Source organism: Danio rerio, chromosome 4, assembly GCF_049306965.1.
Source record: "Danio rerio strain Tuebingen ecotype United States chromosome 4, GRCz12tu, whole genome shotgun sequence".
Classification (NCBI taxonomy): domain Eukaryota; kingdom Metazoa; phylum Chordata; class Actinopteri; order Cypriniformes; family Danionidae; genus Danio; species Danio rerio.
The window spans coordinates 54,519,312-54,542,713 of record NC_133179.1 but is presented as its reverse complement, the minus strand read 5'-3'; the positions used below and the strand labels follow the sequence as shown (position 1 = coordinate 54,542,713).

Below are 23,402 nucleotides of genomic sequence, written 5' to 3'. Positions count from 1 at the left end.
AGAAGGGTTTTTACCAAGCCAAGTAATTGTGGATGCCATGGATGGGATTGGGAAAGATATCAAAAGAGAAACTCTGGTAAAACAATTTGAAATAGTGAAAAGTGCATTACCTAAAGAATGGATAGTAAAAATTGAACAAAATAATGAAAGCAATGATAATGTAAAAGTGTTTTTAAAGGAAAAGGAGAAGGATTTTCAAGAATGTGTTCTTAAAAATTTCTACATTTGTTTCAGAAACAAAGTGCATAAAAGACCAGTTTCAGAACAATTTTGGAAAAAAATCTTTGTGGAAATAGATGAAGAGGGAATCTGGAAGAATTTAAAATGGAAATATTTAGATGCAAAAATTGAAATGTTGGATTATTTTATCAGACATAATGTTATTTTCACTGAAACAAAACTGGCACAAATCGGAAGCAGTGAGAATGCATTATGCAAAATATGTGGACTGGAAAATGAAGGTATTATGCATTTGTTTTTAAAATGTGTTGAATTAAATACATTTATGGCAAAGTTAAAAGAAATGATGAAACAAATGATGCCAAGTGAAACAGAGCAGATTGAGGAGGACACAGAATGGTATAAAATATTTTTATTTGGTTTTAATGGAAGTAAGACAAGAATTGCAAATTTGTTTTTATCAGTTGCAAGAACTGTAATTTGGGAAAGGAGAAACATTGTTAAAAATAAAAATGCTAAAATAGAGTTATGGAAAATGTATAAAAAAAAACTGGAAAACTATATTAAAACTGTGGAACAATATTTTAGAATGGAAGAAAAAGAGACTGAATTTTACAAAACGTTTATGTTGAATACTCCTTATATTATGTACACACTAGATGGTTTGAAAATAGATTTGCCAGAATGATTATGCTTGTTGTTTTCCTGTTTTAATACCAACATAATGTCTTAAGAAATGTTTGTAAATGATATTTTAATATGCTTCTGAACTGATGTTTTAAATGTTTTTAAATGTATGTATTGTAAAAATTTAAATATTTTTCTAATAAAAAAAAAAAAAAAAAAAAAAGGAAATGCCCGATCTCATCTGAACTCGAAAGTAAAGCAGGGTCGGGCCTGGTTAGTACTTGGATGGGAGACCGCCTGGGAATACCAGGTGCTGTAAGCTTTTCGAAGTGCTTCATTTGGCAGCTGATTTAAATAGCCAACGCTTGACATCCTCTTTCACTTACGGCCATACCACCCTGGAAATGCCCGATCTCATCTGAACTCGGAAGTAAAGCAGGGTCGGGCCTGGTTAGTACTTGGATGGGAGACCGCCTGGGAATACCAGGTGCTGTAAGCTTTTCGAAGTGCTTCATTTGGCAGCTGATTTAAATAGCCAACGCTTGACATCCTCTTTCGCTTACGGCCATACCACCCTGGAAATGCCCGATCTCATCTGAACTCGGAAGTAAAGCAGGGTCGGGCCTGGTTAGTACTTGGATGGGAGACCGCCTGGGAATACCAGGTGCTGTAAGCTTTTCGAAGTGCTTCATTTGGCAGCTGATTGAAATAGCCAACGCTTGACATCCTCTTTCGCTTACGGCCATACCACCCTGGAAATGCCCGATCTCATCTGAACTCGGAAGTAAAGCAGGGTCGGGCCTGGTTAGTACTTGGATGGGAGACCGCCTGGGAATACCAGGTGCTGTAAGCTTTTCGAAGTGCTTCATTTGGCAGCTGATTGAAATAGCCAACGCTTGACATCCTCTTTCGCTTACGGCCATACCACCCTGGAAATGCCCGATCTCATCTGAACTCGGAAGTAAAGCAGGGTCGGGCCTGGTTAGTACTTGGATGGGAGACCGCCTGGGAATACCAGGTGCTGTAAGCTTTTCGAAGTGCTTCATTTGGCAGCTGATTTAAATAGCCAACGCTTGACATCCTCTTTCGCTTACGGCCATACCACCCTGGAAATGCCCGATCTCATCTGAACTCGGAAGTAAAGCAGGGTCGGGCCTGGTTAGTACTTGGATGGGAGACCGCCTGGGAATACCAGGTGCTGTAAGCTTTTCGAAGTGCTTCATTTGGCAGCTGATTTAAATAGCCAACGCTTGACATCCTCTTTCGCTTACGGCCATACCACCCTGGAAATGCCCGATCTCATCTGAACTCGGAAGTAAAGCAGGGTCGGACCTGGTTAGTACTTGGATGGGAGACCGCCTGGGAATACCAGGTGCTGTAAGCTTTTCGAAGTGCTTCATTTGGCAGCTGATTGAAATAGCCAACGCTTGACATCCTCTTTCGCTTACGGCCATACCACCCTGGAAATGCCCGATCTCATCTGAACTCGGAAGTAAAGCAGGGTCGGGCCTGGTTAGTACTTGGATGGGAGACCGCCTGGGAATACCAGGTGCTGTAAGCTTTTCGAAGTGCTTCATTTGGCAGCTGATTGAAATAGCCAACGCTTGACATCCTCTTTCGCTTACGGCCATACCACCCTGGAAATGCCCGATCTCATCTGAACTCGGAAGTAAAGCAGGGTCGGGCCTGGTTAGTACTTGGATGGGAGACCGCCTGGGAATACCAGGTGCTGTAAGCTTTTCGAAGTGCTTCATTTGGCAGCTGATTTAAATAGCCAACGCTTGACATCCTCTTTCGCTTACGGCCATACCACCCTGGAAATGCCCGATCTCATCTGAACTCGGAAGTAAAGCAGGGTCGGGCCTGGTTAGTACTTGGATGGGAGACCGCCTGGGAATACCAGGTGCTGTAAGCTTTTCGAAGTGCTTCATTTGGCAGCTGATTGAAATAGCCAACGCTTGACATCCTCTTTCGCTTACGGCCATACCACCCTGGAAATGCCCGATCTCATCTGAACTCGGAAGTAAAGGAGGGTCGGGCCTGGTTAGTACTTGGATGGGAGACCGCCTGGGAATACCAGGTGCTGTAAGCTTTTCGAAGTGCTTCATTTGGCAGCTGATTTAAATAGCCAACGCTTGACATCCTCTTTCGCTTACGGCCATACCACCCTGGAAATGCCCGATCTCATCTGAACTCGGAAGTAAAGCAGGGTCGGGCCTGGTTAGTACTTGGATGGGAGACCGCCTGGGAATACCAGGTGCTGTAAGCTTTTCGAAGTGCTTCATTTGGCAGCTGATTTAAATAGCCAACGCTTGACATCCTCTTTCGCTTACGGCCATACCACCCTGGAAATGCCCGATCTCATCTGAACTCGGAAGTAAAGCAGGGTCGGGCCTGGTTAGTACTTGGATGGGAGACCGCCTGGGAATACCAGGTGCTGTAAGCTTTTCGAAGTGCTTCATTTGGCAGCTGATTGAAATAGCCAACGCTTGACATCCTCTTTCGCTTACGGCCATACCACCCTGGAAATGCCCGATCTCATCTGAACTCGGAAGTAAAGCAGGGTCGGGCCTGGTTAGTACTTGGATGGGAGACCGCCTGGGAATACCAGGTGCTGTAAGCTTTTCGAAGTGCTTCATTTGGCAGCTGATTGAAATAGCCAACGCTTGACATCCTCTTTCGCTTACGGCCATACCACCCTGGAAATGCCCGATCTCATCTGAACTCGGAAGTAAAGCAGGGTCGGGCCTGGTTAGTACTTGGATGGGAGACCGCCTGGGAATACCAGGTGCTGTAAGCTTTTCGAAGTGCTTCATTTGGCAGCTGATTGAAATAGCCAACGCTTGACATCCTCTTTCGCTTACGGCCATACCACCCTGGAAATGCCCGATCTCATCTGAACTCGGAAGTAAAGCAGGGTCGGGCCTGGTTAGTACTTGGATGGGAGACCGCCTGGGAATACCAGGTGCTGTAAGCTTTTCGAAGTGCTTCATTTGGCAGCTGATTGAAATAGCCAACGCTTGACATCCTCTTTCGCTTACGGCCATACCACCCTGGAAATGCCCGATCTCATCTGAACTCGGAAGTAAAGCAGGGTCGGGCCTGGTTAGTACTTGGATGGGAGACCGCCTGGGAATACCAGGTGCTGTAAGCTTTTCGAAGTGCTTCATTTGGCAGCTGATTTAAATAGCCAACGCTTGACATCCTCTTTCGCTTACGGCCATACCACCCTGGAAATGCCCGATCTCATCTGAACTCGGAAGTAAAGCAGGGTCGGGCCTGGTTAGTACTTGGATGGGAGACCGCCTGGGAATACCAGGTGCTGTAAGCTTTTCGAAGTGCTTCATTTGGCAGCTGATTGAAATAGCCAACGCTTGACATCCTCTTTCGCTTACGGCCATACCACCCTGGAAATGCCCGATCTCATCTGAACTCGGAAGTAAAGCAGGGTCGGGCCTGGTTAGTACTTGGATGGGAGACCGCCTGGGAATACCAGGTGCTGTAAGCTTTTCGAAGTGCTTCATTTGGCAGCTGATAGACTTCCCCGTGTCACAGCTTCGCTGCCATTATTTTTTCTCGCCTTCAAGGGCATTGTTTCTGTCGATACTGTGTCGATGCCAGCTGAGCTGCGTCCTTCCCTGGTGCTGCGCCTGTTTTAAATAGCTGTCTTAAGCTGTTGGTGTGCTATAAAAAAAAAAAAAAAAAAAAAAAAAGTCAGTTTCCACCGGGGGTCTCATTATTCACCTCGAAGGGCAGGGATTTTTCTTCCAGCAGTCTGGTGTCAGCGGCTGGCTACCAGGCTGGCCTTGGAGATCAGTCTGCCTTCTTTCACCTGCTTGGTTCTCACCTCGTGCACCACAATGTGCCAGCATATTCTGTGAAAGAGAGCTTAAAATCTGCTGTGTACCAAGCTTGGATTCCCACTGGCTCGTTGAGAAAAAAGAAGTTCTCTAGATCCACTTAGCCTTTCCATATACCCTAGGAACGCCTTGATCAATCCTAAAAACTTTCTATTCAGGGACCATAGAAAGCGTATTGACTCAATGTATCTCAATGTGGTATGGAAACAGCTCAAACCAGGACCGCAAAGCACTTCAAAGAGTTGTGCGATTAGCTGAGCGCCTCTCAATGTCTGCTCTCCCCTCCTAGCAGGACATCCATCTCAAACGCTGTAAAAATAGAACTATTAAAATCTGTAAGGACTTAAATCACCCTGGTAATTACCTATCCACTTTGCTTCCATCTGGTAAGCTTTTCCGTAGCTTGATGGCAAAAACTGAGAGACTTAGGAGGAGCTTCTTTCCCCAGGCCATCAGGCTTCTAAATTCTAACCCGGTGTTATACATAACTTGACATTACGTATATATCACTGAATTAGTCATATCTATAAGCTACCTCATATTGCTGCTATTCTTATGACTTTGTATAATTTTATCATTATTTTTTGCACATAATTTTCTTCTTATTAATTAATTTTTGTTAATCTATACTTGCACTGTCTCTGGAGCGGACATGACCTTCATTCACTGCTGGTCATACTTTATATTATTATTTATGTGACAAATAAAACTCTTGACTTGACTCGATTCTCGTCAGTTTGGATGAGACGTTTTGCAGTCGGCCAGTGGACTCACTTTCCAGTTTATAACCCTCAATCTCTTCCAAGAGCAGGTCTGAAGAAATGGGACGAAAGTCAAAAGTCAGCCTTGATGATATACCCCCACCAGCCCAACAGAAAAGTGCCATAACTATACTCAACTCAGGGCGGGAACATGGTCCGGGTAGGAGTACTTTTGTGAGACGTAGGCTTCCAGAGGTCTGGGGGGGCGTAGGATCTTTGGCCACCCCTTGCCTGGGGGCCGGGTCGGGGAAGTGGTGCCAGCTGAGCAGGAGACTACCTTCTCCTCCTCTTCCTCCTCCACCAGCTTGCTGAGATCTTTGAGCTGGGACTGGATGCACTCTGTAGTAAGCATGCAGCAAGGTTCGGCACACAGACGCTCGGCTTCTGGGCCAACTGGTTCCCAATCATCGTCTTCCGACCACGCTAACCGAGACACCACAGGAACCGCCCATTAATTGGATTGCAACCACGCAACAACTCCTGAGCAACAACTCCTGAGTCACTTTTCCATGCTTTGCTCTTCCCATGGCCTCTTTCCGGCCAGAGGCAGAGAGCTCTGTGTGCTGCTTCAGGTGTCTGTCTAGACGGGCCGGTGTTCTGCAACAGCTGGGCACCTGGCACAGCATCTTACGTGTGTCCTTATGGCCAGCGCTGAGCAAGAGCAAAAGCCTCTTCTCTTCCGAGTTTGTCACCTTGTCAACCGCTAACAGGTGCGACAAGAGCCGGCTGTAGACTGAAGCAGAGCGTACATTTAGCCATGACCATCCAAGATCAATGCTGCAGGGAAAGACTTACACACTGAGTGGAATGGTTTAAAAGGAGGCGGCAGAGGCATCCACTTCCGAGTCATGACGCTGGTGACACTTCTTAAAGGGGAAAACATCCACCCCTGAACCAGGGGTATAAACCGATACCTTCAAGATCCCCTTAGTCCAATGCATGGATAAGCTGTTACTACTTTAGGGGGATTTCCCCATTCAAAGGAACCATGTGTGTCCAAGGAACAACGCACCGTTTGGGCAGCTTTACTGCGCCAGCCGTCGGAGCTTTTAAACAGCCTTATTCTTTCTCTTTCCCACAATGAGATGGTATGAGCCCCATCGAACACGCACCATTTTGGCAGCTTTACTGTGCCAGCTGTGGGAGCTTTTGCACAGCTTTTTTTTCTTCTCTTTCCCACAAAGGGATGGTATGAGCCCTATCGAACACGCACCTTTTTGGGCAGCTTTACTGCACCAGCCGCTGAAGCTTGAGCACTGCTTTTCCTTTTTCAAAGGGTTTAGTAGAACCCCACAAAACACACACCTTTTTGGGCAGCTTTACTGCCATGGGAGCTTTTGCAAGGCTTTTCCCTTTTTCAAATAGAATCGTAGAACCTGATCGAACATGCACTTTTTCAGGACATTTAGTGGGCGTCATTGTGCCCACCAGTCATTAGACCAGTCATCTTCCAACTGGACCATGATAGCTCGCTAGAAAGACCAACAATCCCACAAACTGGCCTAGTCGTTCCAGATGCTTGCTAGAAAGACCCACCACTCTGCAAACTCACTGCACTAGCTCTCACTTGACCAAAGCTTGCCCGGGGACCCACACCCTTCCCAGGGAGTCAGGGTACACGTTAGGGGGGCTGGAACCATTGAGCTCAATATCCCACAAATCACACCCCTTCTGCCCAGGGACCCACACCCTTTCTGGGGCCATCGCCAGCCCCACAGGGTTCTCTTGATTGACACCTGTTCTCCAGCAGTGCCTGAGCACCCCACTTTTAAGCCCGGGAACATGGACTTAGAGAAAAAGCATGTGCTAGTTGTTCTGTTGGTGACCCACCTGGCTCTGGGGCACCACCCTCTCCACCACATTAATGTACTGTGGTTCAGACAGCTGGGGTGCACCAGCCTTTCCCAGTTCCACTACCTATGGCAGTACTCAAATTTCGAGGTGGCTGGGGTGCACCAACGATGCGTAGTTCTAGCAACAGATGATATAGGAGTTCTGTGTTAACCTTGCTCGGTTGGCAGGGTTCGAACGTGTTTGCTGGGGCAGCTAGTCTACGTACAGACCCCTTGGTTCTTTCCCAACCATGGCAGGATGCACGACCAAATGCTCGCCAGAAACGGATGCAACTGCTCGGGCAGATGGCTTGGCCATAGACCCCTGCTTCTTTCCCATTGAGCCAGGATGCTCAACCAAAGGCTCGCGGGAAACAGATACACCTGCTTGGGCAGATCAGCCTGGTTATAGCTCCCCTGGTTCTTTCCTATTTTGCCAGAATGCACAGCCAAAGGCTCGCAGTAAACATATTAAGGGTGTTTGCTTGCTGAAATTCGTATTAAAATCAGTTTTATTTATATTGTGCAGAGTATATTTGTAATGTTTTTATGCAAAGTATATATTTTTAAAAGGGGAAAAACAATAAATTGTTGTATGAATGCTGTAATGTTTAAATAATTTACCATTTAAAACGCGTAAAGGTCATAAGACCATCAGGAAGAACACAGCATCTCATTTCTCAAAGGACGCATTCTCTGCCCTCATGGTCTCCTGAGTTTGTTCTTCCAAGGACACCTGGCAAGACCGGTCTCCACAAGAGCGCAAGTCCATTCTCTGTGTTCTTTGAATTGAGAAACAGCCCGTGTTTAGGCATCCCTAATTTAAACAGTCTCTGGGTCAATGCCCAGGTAGGAGGTGACGTTCTTGCGACCTTGCGCAACGTTCACTGAAAGTTCTCTAAAGGTAATGAAAGTTCAGAACCTTTACAGAACATTAGGGATGTTCTTAAAATGTTCTCTTTTAGTCATATAATAACGCTTCCAATATGACTTGAGGATGACGTTCTGTTTTGGTCCTGCTATGGTCACATAATAACGTTACAAAGAGAACCTTTCTAACATTAACAGAACGTTTTCACATGGTCTTCCTTTAGTCATATAATAACGTTTCCAATATGACTTGAGGAGGATGTTCTGTTTTGGTCATTCCATGGTCACATAATAACATTACAAAGAGAACCTTTCTATTATTAACAGAACGTTTTTTGATGGTCCTCCTTTAGTCATATAATAACGTTTTGAATAGGACTTTAGGAGGATGTTCTGTTTTAGCCGTTCTATAACAACGCTATAATAACGTTACAAAGAGCACTCCCGTAACACTAATTCTAATGCTCGTGGTCTCAAAATTCAAAAGCAAACGCGTAAAACTTGTCTTCGATGTTCATCGTGCTCTGAATGAGCGTTATAACTGTAGTGTAGCGTGTAACTGCTTCATTCTGGAGGGTTAAAAAAAAAAACAGACTCGTCTCTGTGAGTCGATTCCTGTCTTCGAGTCAATTCCAGCACTAGGTCCATTGAGGAATCGAGGAATCAACTATTTTGGAGTCGACTCCCCAATCCCTAAGCAACGGCACTCAATCTGGCTGTCAACAAAGCTGCTCATACGGCTGCTTTCGCCAATTTCAGGTAAGTTTAGTCCTTAAAAGCACTCGAATATTACATACAGCTGTTCCCAACTATTTTCTTACTGGTAATTGACATTTGTGTTGAATATTTATTTTATAGTGATGGTTAGAAGGTGTAAAAAGTCTGTTAGCGCCTTGGCATAGTACTGGGCTTTTGTTTAATTTTTTGTTTTTTATGACAATGTTTGTCAATGTTTATTAGGAGATAGTGTAGTAAATAGCCTAAAATATCCACTGTACAGTCAAACACGAATTGAAACCCCTTGTGGAAAAAACAGCTTAAACCTGCCAACCAGTTTAGACAGTTTCAGCAGGAACATTAGTACATACTTTTACTGTAAACTAATACTGTCAAACTAATACTGATTTTAAAAAGTACTTTGTGATTTCAGGACTGACTCAATTACCCTCACAACAGAATAGAAGAGATTTCTAAAAACCTGATGGGAACTAGCTGATCACAGAGATGGAGAAAACATAGGTAATACAAGAAAACTTATTAAAGCAATTAATGTTTGATTAGTGTGTTAAGGCGCATTGTTGGTGCGTTGCTATTTTGAGTAAAAAAGTTAAAAAAATCGTTAAAAAAAAAGTAAAAAATTTCAATTTGGTATACGAAATGCATTTTTTTCTGTTTGGAATAGAACACTCATTTGGGGATGGTGGGTCTCTAGCACGACAAAGTCAGTTTGAGGGGGATGGTGGGTCTCTAGCACGACAAAGTCAGTTTGAGGGGATGGTGGGTCACTAGCACGACAAAGTCAGTTTGAGGGGGATGGTGGGTCTTTGGAACGACCACTGGCAAACTTATGGATGCGATCACCGGGAGAGTTGATTAGACCCAGGCCCAAGCCCACCATGACATGCCCGAAGAGAGACCACCTTTCTCGGCATGTCCCCCGCCTAGAGATGCATGCGCGACACTGGGGTTCTCTGACCTGCCGTCAAGTTTTCGGTGAAGGTGAAAAAAACGGGACTTAAAATAATTTTGGCTTTAGCTGTTAAACGAAACAGGGGCAGGCCAGCAGCCCTCAGAGGCGCACCTGCACCCGGGCAAGGCAGGTGCGCGCTATGACCCTTGTGCAGGCAAGGAACCAGGGTCCAAAGGCATCAAACGCTGCCAGGTAGGAGTGCCCAAGCCTGGGCAAGGCAGGTGCGCGCTATGACCCTTGTGCAGGCAAGGAACCAGGGTCCAAAGGTATCAAACGCTGCCAGGTAGGAGTGTCCGAGCCCGGCAAGGCATGTGTGTGCTATGACCCTTGTGCAGGCAAGGAACCAGGGGCCAAAGGCATCAAACGTAGCCCCAGGTAGGAGTGCCCGAGCCTGGGCAAGGCAGGTGCGCACTATGACCCTGGTGCAGGCGAAGAACCAGGGCCAAAAGGCATCAAACGCAGCTCCAGGTAGAAGTGCCTAAGCCCGAGCAAGGCAGGTGCATGCTATGACCCTGGTGCAGGCGAGGAACCAGGGTCCAAAGGCATCAAACGCAGCCCCAGGTAGGAGTGCCCAAGCCCAGGCAAGACAGGTGTGCGCTGTGACCCTTGTGCAGGCAAGGAACCAGGGGCCAAAGGCATCAAACGTAGCCCCAGGTAGGAGTGCCCGAGCCTGGGCAAGGCAGGTGTACACTATGACCCTGGTGCAGGCGAAGAACCAGGGCCAAAAGGCATCAAACGCAGCCCCAGGTAGGAGTGCCTAAGCCCGGGCAAGGCAGGTGCGTGCTATAACCCTGGTGCAGGCGAGGAACCAGGGTCCAAAGGCATCAAACGCAGCCCCAGGTAGGAGTGCCAGAGCCCAGGCAAGACAGGTGTGCGCTGTGTGGCCCCTGTAGGGTTACCAGTGGCACCGTTTATGCATATGGCTTAAGCTCCGGCGGGAACTCGTTCTGTCTGTGGAACGGCAGGTGGAAACAATGCGCTTTTCAGTGGAGTTAATGTAACCCAGGCCCCAGCTCACCAAGCCATTGCTGAAGTGAGTCCAGCTTTCCCGGCATGTCCCGCGCCTGGAGATGCATGCGCAATGCTGGGTTTCTCTGACCTGCCATCCTGTTTTCAGTGAAGGTGAAAAAAACGAGACTTGGAATAATTTTGGCTTTAGCGGTTGCACGAACCAGGGGTCTAAGGGCAGGCCAGCAGCCCCAGGAGGTGTGCCCGTACCCGGGCAAGGCAGGTGCGAGCGTCCCTGGTTGTCAGGGGCAAATGGCTGAGCTGTCAAGCCGCGCGAGAGCGTCCGTTTCCCCACAGGCCAACGCGCGCACGTCACTGGGAGTCAGGAGCCCATTGCTGAGCTGTCAAGCCGCGCGCAAGCGCGACAGTTTCCCCGCAGGCTAGCCCGCGTGCGCTCTGGCGCTAAAGCCGGTTGGGTCACCAGCAGCATGTCTGTCTTGCCCGTGCCCTATGGGAAAGTCAGTATCCCCGCTGGCGATCAGGAGTCATATCTAGAGGGTCTTTGGGGACCGGCGCTTGCTCCCGGAGAGTGGGGGGTCCCTGGGCAGAGCATGTGACATGGGGCCTTGGAGGCCAGTGGCTCCAGCATTGGTCACCAGCGGCACCATTTATGCATCTGGAACGAGAAAGGTCCAAAAGGAATACATGCCAGCAGGTGCTCACAGGGGGCGTTGATTAGACCCAGGCCCAAGCCAGACCATCCTTCGCGGGTTACCTGTCGAGACGTCCCACGCCTGGAGATATTTGCCCGATGCCAAAATTCTCTTGACCTGCCGTCAGGTTTTCAGGGAAAGCGAGAAATCCCGGACTTAGTTTCTGACAGTCTTGCTGTTGGACCCCTCTGATACTAACCGATAGGAGCTCGCCCCAGGGGTTAGGCCCCCACCCAGGCCCCCAAGCACCAATGGGTCAGCCTCTATGGGTGTGGTTGTTTCCTCCCTGTCCTGGGCATGCTTTCAGGGAGGCGTGGGGGTGTCCCTCCGCACAACTCCCCCCCTTCCCGCCTCTATCCGTGGGTGAGGACACAGATCGCCCGTCTGGCTTTGACCCAGAGCATGTCTGCTGCTCAGCCCAACAGCTCGCCCCCCTGGACCCCCCCCCCCCTCCCCCTTGGACACACCCCTCCCCCTCGAGTCGGAACAAGAGAGGTATTAAACCAAATGGATCTCGTAGGCATCTCGGGGGGGGGGGGGGGGGGGGGGGGGGGGCGGGGGGGAGGTGTCTTTCCCCTTTAAGAGAAAGATCCATGAGGCAAAAGAGGACGCCGCCTCCGCCCTCTTTTGAACCGCTGCACATGGTGTGTGGGTCTCTTTCCCCTTCAGCGTTGGTCTTGCATGGTTATGTTCGAATGTGCGCTGTGCCTCAACGTCTACAGCCGCCTCTCGCCTCACCTAACCACAAGTTGACCAACTCGGACGAGAAGAGGCCATTTCGTGCTGGCCACGTGGACATGCAGAAGACCCCATGCCCGGGTGTCGCAGAACGCCAGCCCACCTAGACAGGCACTTGAGGCGGCATGCAGAGTTCTCGGCCTCGGGCCAGATAGAGGCTATGGAAAGAGCCAAGTGTCGGAAAGTGGCTCGGAATTTGCAATGGCTGCTGTCCACCCAGCCGGCGGTTCCCGTCATGTCTCAGCTAGTGTCGTCCTCCGAAGAGGAGCAGGACTCGGACGGCCTGGAAGCCGTCCGTCCGTACGCCAACCCCAGCTGCAGGCGTGCTACGAATCGCATACAGGCCCAGCTCACAGACCTCGGCAAGCAAGTGGACAAGATGAGGTCTACCCTGGTCCAATTCACGTGCCTCTACCGGGAGTTGAGGAGGAGGAAGAGGAGAACCAGTTCGCCTCCTGCACCACCGACACTAGGCCCCCAGGCGAGGAGCGGCCAGAGGTCCGATGCCCCCCGAGCCTTTGGAAGCCTTGGACCCGCAAGCCTACCCATTCCCGGACCACGTCCTCGCGCTGAGTTGTGTATAGTTATAGCACTTTGCTGTTGGGCTAGTGGGGTTATGTCATCAGTTCTGCTGACTCTTGGTTGTCCCCGTTCTGCAGACCTACTTTTGAGGGAATTTGAAGGCTTCCAACTGGGCAGCGAGCCTACCGCCCGCCTACAGAACAACGTCACTTCCAAGCTGGGCAGGATCAAGACTTTTCTGGGATACATGGCAAAAGGCACTGCGGAGCCAGAGTACTTCCTTTTTCTCAATCAGCCAGCCCGAATCCGAGCTTGGGCTGCCCTGCTGGGCCGCACGTGGATGACCGAGCCCATGAGACAGCACTATCTGAAAAACGTAGCCCAGTTCCTAGACTACCTCTCGGAAACCCTGCCGACCTCCTGCCGCCTCTCCAGCACGGCCCTGGTACTGATTCGCAGGGAGGTCAGAGCTCTCATTTGCGGCAAACGCCGGCATGCCATTGTGTACGAGGTCAGAACCAAGCAGGCAAAAGAAAGCAGACTAATCTCTAAGGCCAGCCTGGTACGCTGTCCCCAGAACGCTGGAAGGAAGATCCCTGCGCTCCTAGGTAAGTGATCTATCCGCCGGTCAGCATTTCCACCTTTTTGTTTCTCCATTTCTGCTCTAGGGCACCAGCAGCTCTTGGTTAAATCAGCCACGTCAGGTGAAGAAGCAACAAGAAATGCTAAAAATGAACTTTAAAGTTAATATCTCTAACGCTCAGCTTGACAGCGTGCACACAAGACAGCGAAACAGGGCATGCGCTAAACAACCCAAGCCACAATATAAACACACAGAACAAAAACAACAGAAGGAAAGACAGGCACAATGCAGCAGATGTGGTGACTCAAGTTGGCATAGCCAACAACAATGTCCAGCCAAAGATGTAATATGCAATAACTGCAGGAAAAAAGGACATTACGCCAGGGTGTGTAAAACCAAAAGAATGTATGAAATGCATGTAGCTACAGTGATTGAGGACACTGGTGAGGAAGTTGCATTTTTGGGTTCACTGTCAGCAGATTCTAATGACAGCCCATGGATGACAGACATAGATTTGGAGAATCTTAAAGCTAAAAGAAAGTCTCCTACTTAGGGTGAACAAACCCTTAATACATTTATACAAACAAAACTGCTTTAAAACGATCTGTCCCTCGAGCATCCGCCTGTTGTTTGTAGCTTTAGCCTGCTAGCGCCGCTTGTCAGCTAAAGCTACCAACCTCTTTTACCATACACTTTTGACTTACTGGCCTTGCTCTTTACCCCGTAAAATGTCGCTTGCGTCTCTGTCCTTGTGTGCAGGAGAAGCATCGATGGAGGCATTGGAGCTGGAGCTGGAAGAAGTGGAGTCCCAGATCCGGGCACTTTTGGTGAGGTGGACGCGGCTGCAGGAACAACGGGCGTTGCTTGTTGTGCCTAACGCTAAGGCCGCCTTATCATCTAAGGTACGTGGAAATTACAACCACATCATTCCCTCTACCTCAACCCCGCGTCCTTCTCTGTCCAGGCCCAGTGCACCCGGGAGGCGGCTCGGCCAGGCGTCGTTCACGCCGACACCCGGCTACCACGGCGCCTGGGTGCAGCCGTGTAAGGTGCTTGCCAGATCCCGGGGCAGAACGCCTCCTCCTCCCGTGTTCGAGATCTCCACGGAGAACCGCTTCTCCCCTCTCCGCGAGTCGGGTCCCGATGTGGCCATCATCGGTGACTCGATCATTCGTCACGTCCGTGCCGCCTCCTCAAAAGGTAATAAAGTACATACTTTCTGCTTTCCTGGTGCCCGTGTGAGAAATATTTCTACACAGATTCCAACCATCCTGGGCGCTGCCGCGAGCTCTGGTGCCGTTGTCCTCCATGTGGGGACAAACGACACCGGGCTCCGGCAGTCGGAGATCCTGAAGAAGGACTTCAAGAGCCTGATCGAGACGGTTCGACGCACCTCGCCCGCCACGATCATCGTTTCTGGGCCGCTTCCTACCTACCGCCGAGGAAATGAAAGGTTCAGTAGACTTTTTGCTCTGAATGAATGGCTATTAACATGGTGTAAAGGACAGAAATTGCTCTTTGCTAATAACTGGAATCTTTCCTGGGAGCGTCCTAGGCTCTTCCGTGCTGACGGCCTGCACCCCAGTCGAGCCGGAGCTGAACTCCTGTCGGACAACATCTCTAGATTACTTCGCGCCATCTGACTAGCAGGTAAAAATTCACAAAATTTACATTATAGCCACCTAGACTCTTGTTTGTCCTACTTAAACATCAGTAACGCATATCTGGCAAATCCTATAGAGACTGTGTCTGTTCCTCGTATTATTAGATTAAGAAATAAACGTACTGTGAGCTCCAGAAAAAATCTATAAAAAATCAAACCAGAAAAACCAGTTGAAAGTGAAAATACAAATTTCGTAAAGCTTGGTCTCCTAAACATCAGGTCACTTGCACCTAAAGCACTTATCATAAATGAAATAATAACAGAAAACAATCTTAATGCACTCTGTCTCACTGAAACCTGGCTGAAACAAAATGACTATATTAGCTTAAATGAAGCAACTCCTCCAGGATTCTTATATAAACATGAGGCTCGTCAAACTGGTCGTGGTGGTGGAGTTGCATCAATCTTTAGTGATTTCCTTAATAATAATTAGAGAAAAGGACTTATTTTTAGCTCCTTTGAAGTATTATCGCTTAATGTTCAACTTCCAGATACTATGCAAAAACCTATGTTATCTCTCGCTTTAATCACCATATATAGACCCCCAGGACCCTATGTCAATTTTCTAAAATAATTTTCTGATTTTATTTTTGACTTACTAGTCAAAACTGATAAAATGCTAATTGTAGGTGACTTTAACATCCACATAGATGACACTAACAATACATTAGGGCTCGCGTTTATGGATTTAATACACTCACTTGGGATAAAGCAAAACGTTGTGGGTCCAACCCATCGCTTAAAGCATACATTAGATCTAATTCTGTCTTATGGAATCGAGGTTATTGACGTAGACATTATACCACAAAGTGATGATATTACAGATCACTACCTCTTACTATATAAGCTGTGTTTACCTGAAATCAGCAAACCCGCTCCAATACGTTGCCCTAGTAGAACTATTGTTCCGTCAACTAAAGATGAATTTATAAATAACTTACCTGATCTCTCTCTATTTCGTAATGCACCCGCAAACTCAAATTATCTTGATGTAGTAACCAGCAGTATGGATGCCATCTTTACTAGCACACTAAATACTGTGGCACCCATCAAATTAAAAAAGGCTAGAGAGATTAAAACTATAACATGGTATTATAGTCATACTCGTGCGCTCAAAACAGCAACCCGCGCCCTGGAACGTAAATAGAAAAAAACTAATTTAGAGGTCTTTAGAATTGCGTACAAAAACAGTATGTCCAGCTATAGGAGGGCTCTAAAATCTGCCAGGACTGAGAACCTGCGCAAACTGATAGAAAATAATCATAACAATCCTAGATTTTTATTTAACACCATCTCTAAATTAGCAAATAATCGGTCATCCTTGGAACAAACTACTCCACCGCAAATTAGTAGTGATGACTTCATGAATTTTTTCAGTGATAAAATAGAAGGCTTTAGACAGAAAATAGGAGATGCCAAACTTTCTGCACTGGCTTATACTCCAAATCCTGTAAATATTTCATTGAATCATAATAATAACCTACAATGCTTCAAAATCATAGAACACGAAGAGTTAGTAAAAATTATAAATAGCTCTAAACCAGCTACGTGTATGCTGGACTCAATTCCAACAAAATTACTGAAAGAGCTGCTACCTGCTATAGGAGAACCTCTTCTTAACATTATCAACTCTTCTTTATTTATAGGCCATGTTCCAAACTCTTACAAGCTAGCTGTTATTAAGCCTATTATTAAGAAACCGCAACTAGTTACCAACAACTTAGCTAACTATAGGCCTATTTCAAATCTTCCATTTATGTCTAAAATACTAGAAAAAGTTGTTTCCACTCAATTATGCTCTTTTCTGCAGACAAACAATATTTTTGAAGTGTTTCAGTCAGGTTTCAGGGCTCACCACAGTACAGAAACCGCCTTAGTGAAAATAACCAATGATTTACTCTTAGCTGCTGACCGAGGGTGCGTCTCGCCATTAGTTTTACTCGATCTTAGTGCGGCATTTGACACCATTGACCACAATATCCTCATAAATCGCTTAAAGTCTACTGGTGTCCAGGGACAGGCTCTACAATGGTTTAAGTCATACTTAACTGACCGCTACCAGTTTGTGAATATTAATGGACAGCCTTCACAAGTCAGCCCAGTAAAGTATGGGGTGCCTCAAGGATCAGTTTTAGGCCCTTTACTGTTTACAATTTACATGCTACCTCTGGGAGACATTATTAGAAGACATGGGATCAGCTTTCACTGCTATGCTGAACTTTCTAAACTAACTGAGTGTATCAAAGACATCAAAGACTGGATGACCAACAATTTTCTTCTCTTAAACTCCGACAAAACAGAATTATTACTTATTGGGCCTAAATCTTGCACACAGCAGATCTCAAAACTCAATTTACAATTAGAGGGATACAAAGTTAGTTTTAGCTCTACTATAAAAGATCTGGGTGTCATATTAGACAGCAATCTAACTTTTAAAAAACATATATCCCATGTCACAAAAACTGCCTTCTTTCATCTGAGAAATATCGCTAAATTACGAAATATGCTATCCATCTCAGATGCAGAAAAGCTGGTCCATGCTTTTATGACTTCGAGACTGGATTACTGTAATGCTCTATTTGCTGGCTGCCCAGCATCCTCTATTAACAAACTTCAATTAGTACAAAATGCAGCAGCCAGAGTTCTGACCAGGTCTAGAAAATATGATCATATCACCCCAATTTTATCCTCCTTACACTGGCTGCCTGTTAAGTTTCGTATTGAATTTAAAATATTACTTTCTCACCTATAAAGCCCTAAATAATCTAGCTCCTGTTTATCTAACCAACCTTCTGTCTCGCTACAAACCAACTCGCTCTTTAAGATCTCAAAACTCAGGGCTTCTGGTAGTACCTAGAATAGCAAAATCAAGTAAAGGAGGTCGAGCCTTCTCTTTCATGGCTCCTACACTCTGGAATAGCCTTCCTGATAACGTCCAAGGCTCAGACACACTCTCCCAGTTCAAAACTAGATTAAAGACCTATCTGTTTAGTAAAGCATACACTCAATGCATCACCTAGCGGGTTCCACACAGGCTTCTGCATCTTGCTTATATACACTATGAACAGCAGCTACGCTAATTATTTTCTTTATTCTCTATTTTCACCTGGGAATACTCACCCCGAGGTCCTCAGATTATGCGGAGTCACTGATTGGATCCAAGACCAGCGACGTGATGATCCCAAGGATTCCATATCCGGGACCAGGCCGTATCCTGAGCTGCTGCTGCGCTGATGGTCGTGGGGAGTGGAGAACATGAGTCTGATTCCAGCGACGCTCCAGGGACAGACGAGTCTTCGCTGAGGCCATCTTCCAGCCTCAACCACGGCAAATGAAGCTCTGCAAAAGACTTTTGGCCTGCGGAGAAATTAAAATGGTCGTGCCCAACTGAGTCTGGGTCTCTCAAGGTTTTTTTTTCTTCACTCCCATCAGGTGAAGTTTTTTTTCCCTCTCCGCTGTCGCCACTGCCTCGCATGGTTCAGGATTGGTAGAGCTACGCATCTATGAATTTGCTCTTCAGTGTTTGAACTCTCAGTAATGATTAAATCACACTGAACTGAGCTAAACTGAACTGAACTTAAACACTAAAACCTGAACCACACTGTTCCAGTTACTATGACCATTTATGTGAAGCTGCTTTGACACAATCTACATTGTAAAAGCGCTGTACAAATAAAGCTGAATTGAATTGAATTAATGTGAGGGGTGTGCATGCCTCTGTAAGCACAGTCCGGTAATATCTGCGTCAATGGAGGTCAGCTTCAGTCTCAGGTTTGGCTCAGCATCCACCTTGCTTCTGTACTTTGTCTTTATGACAACAAGTGAAGAGAAGCCTTTCTCACACAAATATGTGGTCGCAAAAGGAAGGAGAATGCGTATGGCTTTATCCGAAAGCACAGGCTATTCATTGTGCTGCTTTATCCAGAAGTCTAACAATGTCTGCTTTCGAAAAGCTGTCTTCAATGTTTCATTACAGGACAACTCTATCAAACTCTCCTGCTCACCAAGAGTTAAGTTTGCAAAAGCCATTTGAAGGGTGTCAATGCTGAAAGGGTTTCTTATCCAGCTGCTTGCTTTAGCTATATGCGTCACTGGGTAATAATCACTGAACTGTTCTCTAAGCGACACAAGGTGTGCAGCGATGTTCTTCTTCACTCCATCATCAAGTGTCAATTCATTGTCAGACAGAAAACTCTCCAAAGCAGGGAAAGCTAAAACATCACCTGTCTTGACTTTGATTTCAAATAACTCCAACTTTTTCAGTAGTGCATTGATTTTGTCCTGCACATCAAATACATTGATGGAGAGTCTCTGTAGTCCCAAATTCAGCATGTTTAAACGTGAAAAAATGTCAGACAAGTATGCCTGCTGACTGAGCTACACAGTATCCTCAAAAATGTCTTACAAGAGAAAATTTGTGTCCTGTAAGAACATCTGGACCTCTTTGTGCAATTCAAAAAGCCTTGAAAGCACCTTTCCTCTTGATAGCCATCTTACTTCGGTTTGAAGCAAGAGTTGGACATGCTCACTGCCCATCTCCTCACAGAGCACATGAAATAAGCGAGCATTCATTGGTCTGGGCTTAATGAAGTTCACAGCGTATATATGTATATATATATATATGTATATATATATATATATACATATGTATATATCTGTTTTAACCTCTGTGTTCCAGTTCACTGTAATTATTTTCCTAGCTGTTATTAATAATATGTGTAGTGCAAATAGGTGAGACTTACTGAACTGATCAAGGGGGAAGCCATCGAGCAGAAAAAATACTGGGTGCTTTGGTATGTCATATCCTAAAGTTTTCTAATCTCCCTGTTAACCTCCTGCCAATACACTTGTATTTTAGGACATTCCCAAAATATGTGAACATAGTCCCCCACTTCTCCACAATCCCTCCAGCATTATGATAATTGAATAGAACTATTGAATTTGGCGACCACTAATGGAACTCTGAAAAACCTCATCTTCATCTTCTAATCCAACTCCTTCCATATTTGACTGCTTATACCCTTATGACAATTTGAGCATATTTGTTCCCACATTTCATCCTCTATTATGGTGTTTAACTCTAATTCCCAATTTCTTTTGATGTAATAAGAGTCGTCAGATTTATCCTGCATCAATTTTCTATATAAATGGGCTACATGATTTTTATTAGGCAGACTGTATTCAATAATGTCTATAAAATATTTTTCTATGTTTGTTTGAGATCTTTTAATTATATTCCATTGCTTATGATTTGTGATATGGTGTCAAAGTTGTAAATATCTAAAAAAAAAAAAAATCGTTAGATTTCAGTGTCAATCTATCAGATAATTGAGAAAAGGATAATAAGGTCTCCCCATCAAAAAGTTGATTAATTATCTTTAAACCATTCTTTTCCCATCTGCTGAAGACACTATCCATAGTAGAAGGAAGAAATTTTGGGTTATCTTTTGTGGGTATTGCACGTGATAAGGATATTGTTCCTTTAAATGCTTTTTGTACTGTCGACCAAATTTTAACGGTGTGTTTAATCCATATATTTGTTTTTTTCACTCGCTTTTATTGCTGGCAAATCCAAGAATAGAGGAATTTCAGAGACACTCCAGTATGGAACAAAATCAATGCCGAAAGTCTTGAATTAAAAAGCTTGTTGAATATCACAAACTGAAAAAAAAATAATATACCGTATTAACAAGTTCTTGCATTTTAATGACTTGAATTCCAGGGTTTGTATTTTTAGGTCCTGAAATTTAACATATCTGTTTATTTAAGCTGTGAATATTTCAACTAACTAATATTTCACTTACAAAATATTCAATACCCTTTAAAAATACGATGTATAATATTCAAAAGGTCATTTTCAGTTCATTTAATTTCAGTTCAAATATTCGCTTCCATAAATTCAGTGGATCAAATTCGACTGATAAAATTCAACATTACATCCGGGAACTGCAGGAAAAGCAATAGATTGCAGATTGAAGATCGCCAGCTGCTCTAGCTTTCACCAGCAGGTGGAGATGGAATAATGTAAGATTTTTAACCCAGTAAACAGGCAAGAAAAAGGCTAATAAAGGCAAAAAAGTAGCATTTAATATTAATATCAATGCTTTGGACATTATAAATGAAAAAACGTATGAGTAAAATGAGTAAATGAGGTTTTATTCAAAAGCAGAGAGATTTTATGAGAATGTCACACAAAACAGTTTACTTGGAACTGTTAAACAGAGAGTTCAGTTATGATTTAAGGTTGGTTATGGATGGGGGCGTGTAATTTAAAATAATTTAAAAACGTGCGAATGCGAATGCAAGGAGCGTCTTCAGTTATTATTTAAGCGCAGCTATGTCAGGATTGGAATAGGTTATATAATTTCATTATTTAAATTATGATTATTAATATTAATATTTTATGACATGTATTTGGGCTATTGCGCTTAAATAAGTCATCCGTGATTCTAAATTAATATTTCTATTCATCCTTTTTAGCTATAACTTTGATATCGTCTTTCCCAGACAGCACACATACGTTGGGCCGACGTCAGCCGAAGGTCAACACGTCGGCCCCTTTAATTCTAACATCTGTATATGGTCGGCCAAACATACGCATGATCGTTCGGTCGTGTGTTCTATTGTTCCAGCTCAACAAACGTCGGCTCTGCATCGGTTAACGACCAGAGGCCGACGAAGCACTTCATAAGCACTTTATCTCTAATGCCCATGAAAGAATCCGACAACATATTTGGTTTACAAGTAAGTTTTTGCGTGCATAATAAATTAGACAAACGCGACATGCATCATGTGTACCGCGTCGGTCGGTCCAGCTTTAAATAGCCTACATTAATGCAGTAAAATTGACCAAAATGCCTACAATACATGATTTCAATTCATTAAAATATAAAAAGTTTTATTGTTATGCTTTAATAATGAAAACGTTGTTTTTTTCTGGTGTTAACTGCTGTTTGCTTTTTTAAATTGTGGCTTTTTCTAATACATTTTTCCCAGTGTAAAAATCAAGTATGTTCTGCATGTTCGGCTGTTAAACACCTTTAAATAAACACCTTTTTACAGAGTGACATCTTTGTTTTATATATACTTGCATTTATATTTATTGGTTATTTATTTTTGACAGTGAATCTGTAGCACAAATAAAGTGTTTGTTTTGTAACAGATTAGTAGGCTATAAAGCTCGTCTTAAAGATAATAGCGTATATAAAACTGCTAAATACATTTTAAATTCAAGATATAAAATACAAGTTTATTATTTAAATTGTCTGTGGAGTGATCATGTTTATAAATGTAATACTGCATGACTTTGATGTGCGCGCGCGCGTCTCATTCCAACACTGGAGCGGTAGTATGAAGGTAATTCAGTTGCGAAAGTCGAGAGCTTGCAAATGTAAATGTGAGCACTTGTGATAAGAATATTTGTATGTGTAGGTTGAAATGTACACTTACAGCTTTGATGTGAACAGCTGAAATCCTCGATTTGCACACACACACAACAATCCACACACTTGTGTTTTGAATTGGAAGTTGCAGATTAATAGTTGTGTATTTGTAAAATGTCATTCACAAATACAAAATGATAGACACACGTGTGTGCTTCCAATTTACCTGTGAACGTTTTGCAGTTTCACTGTACAAGCACAAGTCGGCACTCACAACCTCTCAGATTTCTCTGTACATGTGCAAATCCACGAGCTCTAACATTTGCAACACATTTCGCGAGATTCCTGTTGCAGAACTACCTGTGAGACTTGAAGATCCAGAGGCGCGAGGAGCTGGAGGCGGGGCGCGGGTAAAGCCGTTTTATTGGCTGATGCTCGACCAATGAATGGCAACAGCCAACGTGGGTGCAAAAAATAATTTGTACGATTATTTTACTATTATTATTAAGGTTTTTAAACTATTTTATAAAAAGATACCTTTTTATAACATTAAATTGACGAATATGTACATACCAGTAAAAGAGCAGCAAAGTCAGTTGATTGGCTAGAGCCAGCCAATGAAATGGGACGTTTTTGTACGTCAGCACACAGGGCAGCTCACGCTGTTTTTGATGGTCGCGATGACGGCATTGAATAATCCGAGGGTAAGTTTTTAACAATCTACAAAATCGTTTAAAAACAAATAATTACATTGTTATTATTATTATTATTATTTACTTGACTAATAATCTGTATCATTAAAGACTAATATGTTATTTGTTTATTTGGCCCAATGCATATGCTCAACACAATAATTATGAAAGGCAGTTTTTCTGATGATAATATTTAATGGACAATGTACAGGTAATGTGCAGTCAAAATCCTAAAATACATCACACTAAGATGCACATCACTGTTAATCAACGGAGGCGGAGGCAAACAATTTTTATATGGTTTCTTTATAATCCAGTGCTTTTTGTCTGGTGTGAGAATC

At 44.6% G+C, this 23,402-nt stretch overlaps 1 protein-coding gene and 18 non-coding genes across 23 annotated transcripts in view; all 19 read left to right on the top strand.

The window, feature by feature from the left end:
- Positions 1–23,402, top strand: part of LOC103910797 (uncharacterized) — a 1,018,570-nt gene that overhangs the window by 683,239 nt on the left and 311,929 nt on the right. The window lies entirely within an intron of this gene.
- On the top strand, positions 1,188–1,306 carry LOC137493613 (5S ribosomal RNA). The gene has a single exon (XR_011013588.1). It is a non-coding gene; the product is annotated as a 5S ribosomal RNA (ribosomal RNA).
- LOC137493962 (5S ribosomal RNA) lies at positions 1,365–1,483 on the top strand. Its single transcript, XR_011013937.2, has one exon. It is a non-coding gene; the product is annotated as a 5S ribosomal RNA (ribosomal RNA).
- LOC137493112 (5S ribosomal RNA) lies at positions 1,542–1,660 on the top strand. Its single transcript, XR_011013085.2, has one exon. It is a non-coding gene; the product is annotated as a 5S ribosomal RNA (ribosomal RNA).
- On the top strand, positions 1,719–1,837 carry LOC137493113 (5S ribosomal RNA). The gene has a single exon (XR_011013086.2). It is a non-coding gene; the product is annotated as a 5S ribosomal RNA (ribosomal RNA).
- Positions 1,896–2,014, top strand: LOC137492580 (5S ribosomal RNA). Its single transcript, XR_011012553.1, has one exon. It is a non-coding gene; the product is annotated as a 5S ribosomal RNA (ribosomal RNA).
- LOC137493114 (5S ribosomal RNA) lies at positions 2,073–2,191 on the top strand. The gene has a single exon (XR_011013087.2). It is a non-coding gene; the product is annotated as a 5S ribosomal RNA (ribosomal RNA).
- On the top strand, positions 2,250–2,368 carry LOC137493115 (5S ribosomal RNA). The gene has a single exon (XR_011013088.2). It is a non-coding gene; the product is annotated as a 5S ribosomal RNA (ribosomal RNA).
- LOC141382476 (5S ribosomal RNA) lies at positions 2,427–2,545 on the top strand. The gene has a single exon (XR_012403410.1). It is a non-coding gene; the product is annotated as a 5S ribosomal RNA (ribosomal RNA).
- Positions 2,604–2,722, top strand: LOC137492350 (5S ribosomal RNA). Its single transcript, XR_011012323.1, has one exon. It is a non-coding gene; the product is annotated as a 5S ribosomal RNA (ribosomal RNA).
- On the top strand, positions 2,781–2,899 carry LOC137493880 (5S ribosomal RNA). Its single transcript, XR_011013855.1, has one exon. It is a non-coding gene; the product is annotated as a 5S ribosomal RNA (ribosomal RNA).
- Positions 2,958–3,076, top strand: LOC137492348 (5S ribosomal RNA). Its single transcript, XR_011012321.1, has one exon. It is a non-coding gene; the product is annotated as a 5S ribosomal RNA (ribosomal RNA).
- LOC137492347 (5S ribosomal RNA) lies at positions 3,135–3,253 on the top strand. Its single transcript, XR_011012320.1, has one exon. It is a non-coding gene; the product is annotated as a 5S ribosomal RNA (ribosomal RNA).
- LOC137492346 (5S ribosomal RNA) lies at positions 3,312–3,430 on the top strand. The gene has a single exon (XR_011012319.1). It is a non-coding gene; the product is annotated as a 5S ribosomal RNA (ribosomal RNA).
- Positions 3,489–3,607, top strand: LOC137492345 (5S ribosomal RNA). The gene has a single exon (XR_011012318.1). It is a non-coding gene; the product is annotated as a 5S ribosomal RNA (ribosomal RNA).
- LOC137492344 (5S ribosomal RNA) lies at positions 3,666–3,784 on the top strand. The gene has a single exon (XR_011012317.1). It is a non-coding gene; the product is annotated as a 5S ribosomal RNA (ribosomal RNA).
- Positions 3,843–3,961, top strand: LOC137492343 (5S ribosomal RNA). Its single transcript, XR_011012316.1, has one exon. It is a non-coding gene; the product is annotated as a 5S ribosomal RNA (ribosomal RNA).
- Positions 4,020–4,138, top strand: LOC137492342 (5S ribosomal RNA). The gene has a single exon (XR_011012315.1). It is a non-coding gene; the product is annotated as a 5S ribosomal RNA (ribosomal RNA).
- On the top strand, positions 4,197–4,315 carry LOC137492341 (5S ribosomal RNA). The gene has a single exon (XR_011012314.1). It is a non-coding gene; the product is annotated as a 5S ribosomal RNA (ribosomal RNA).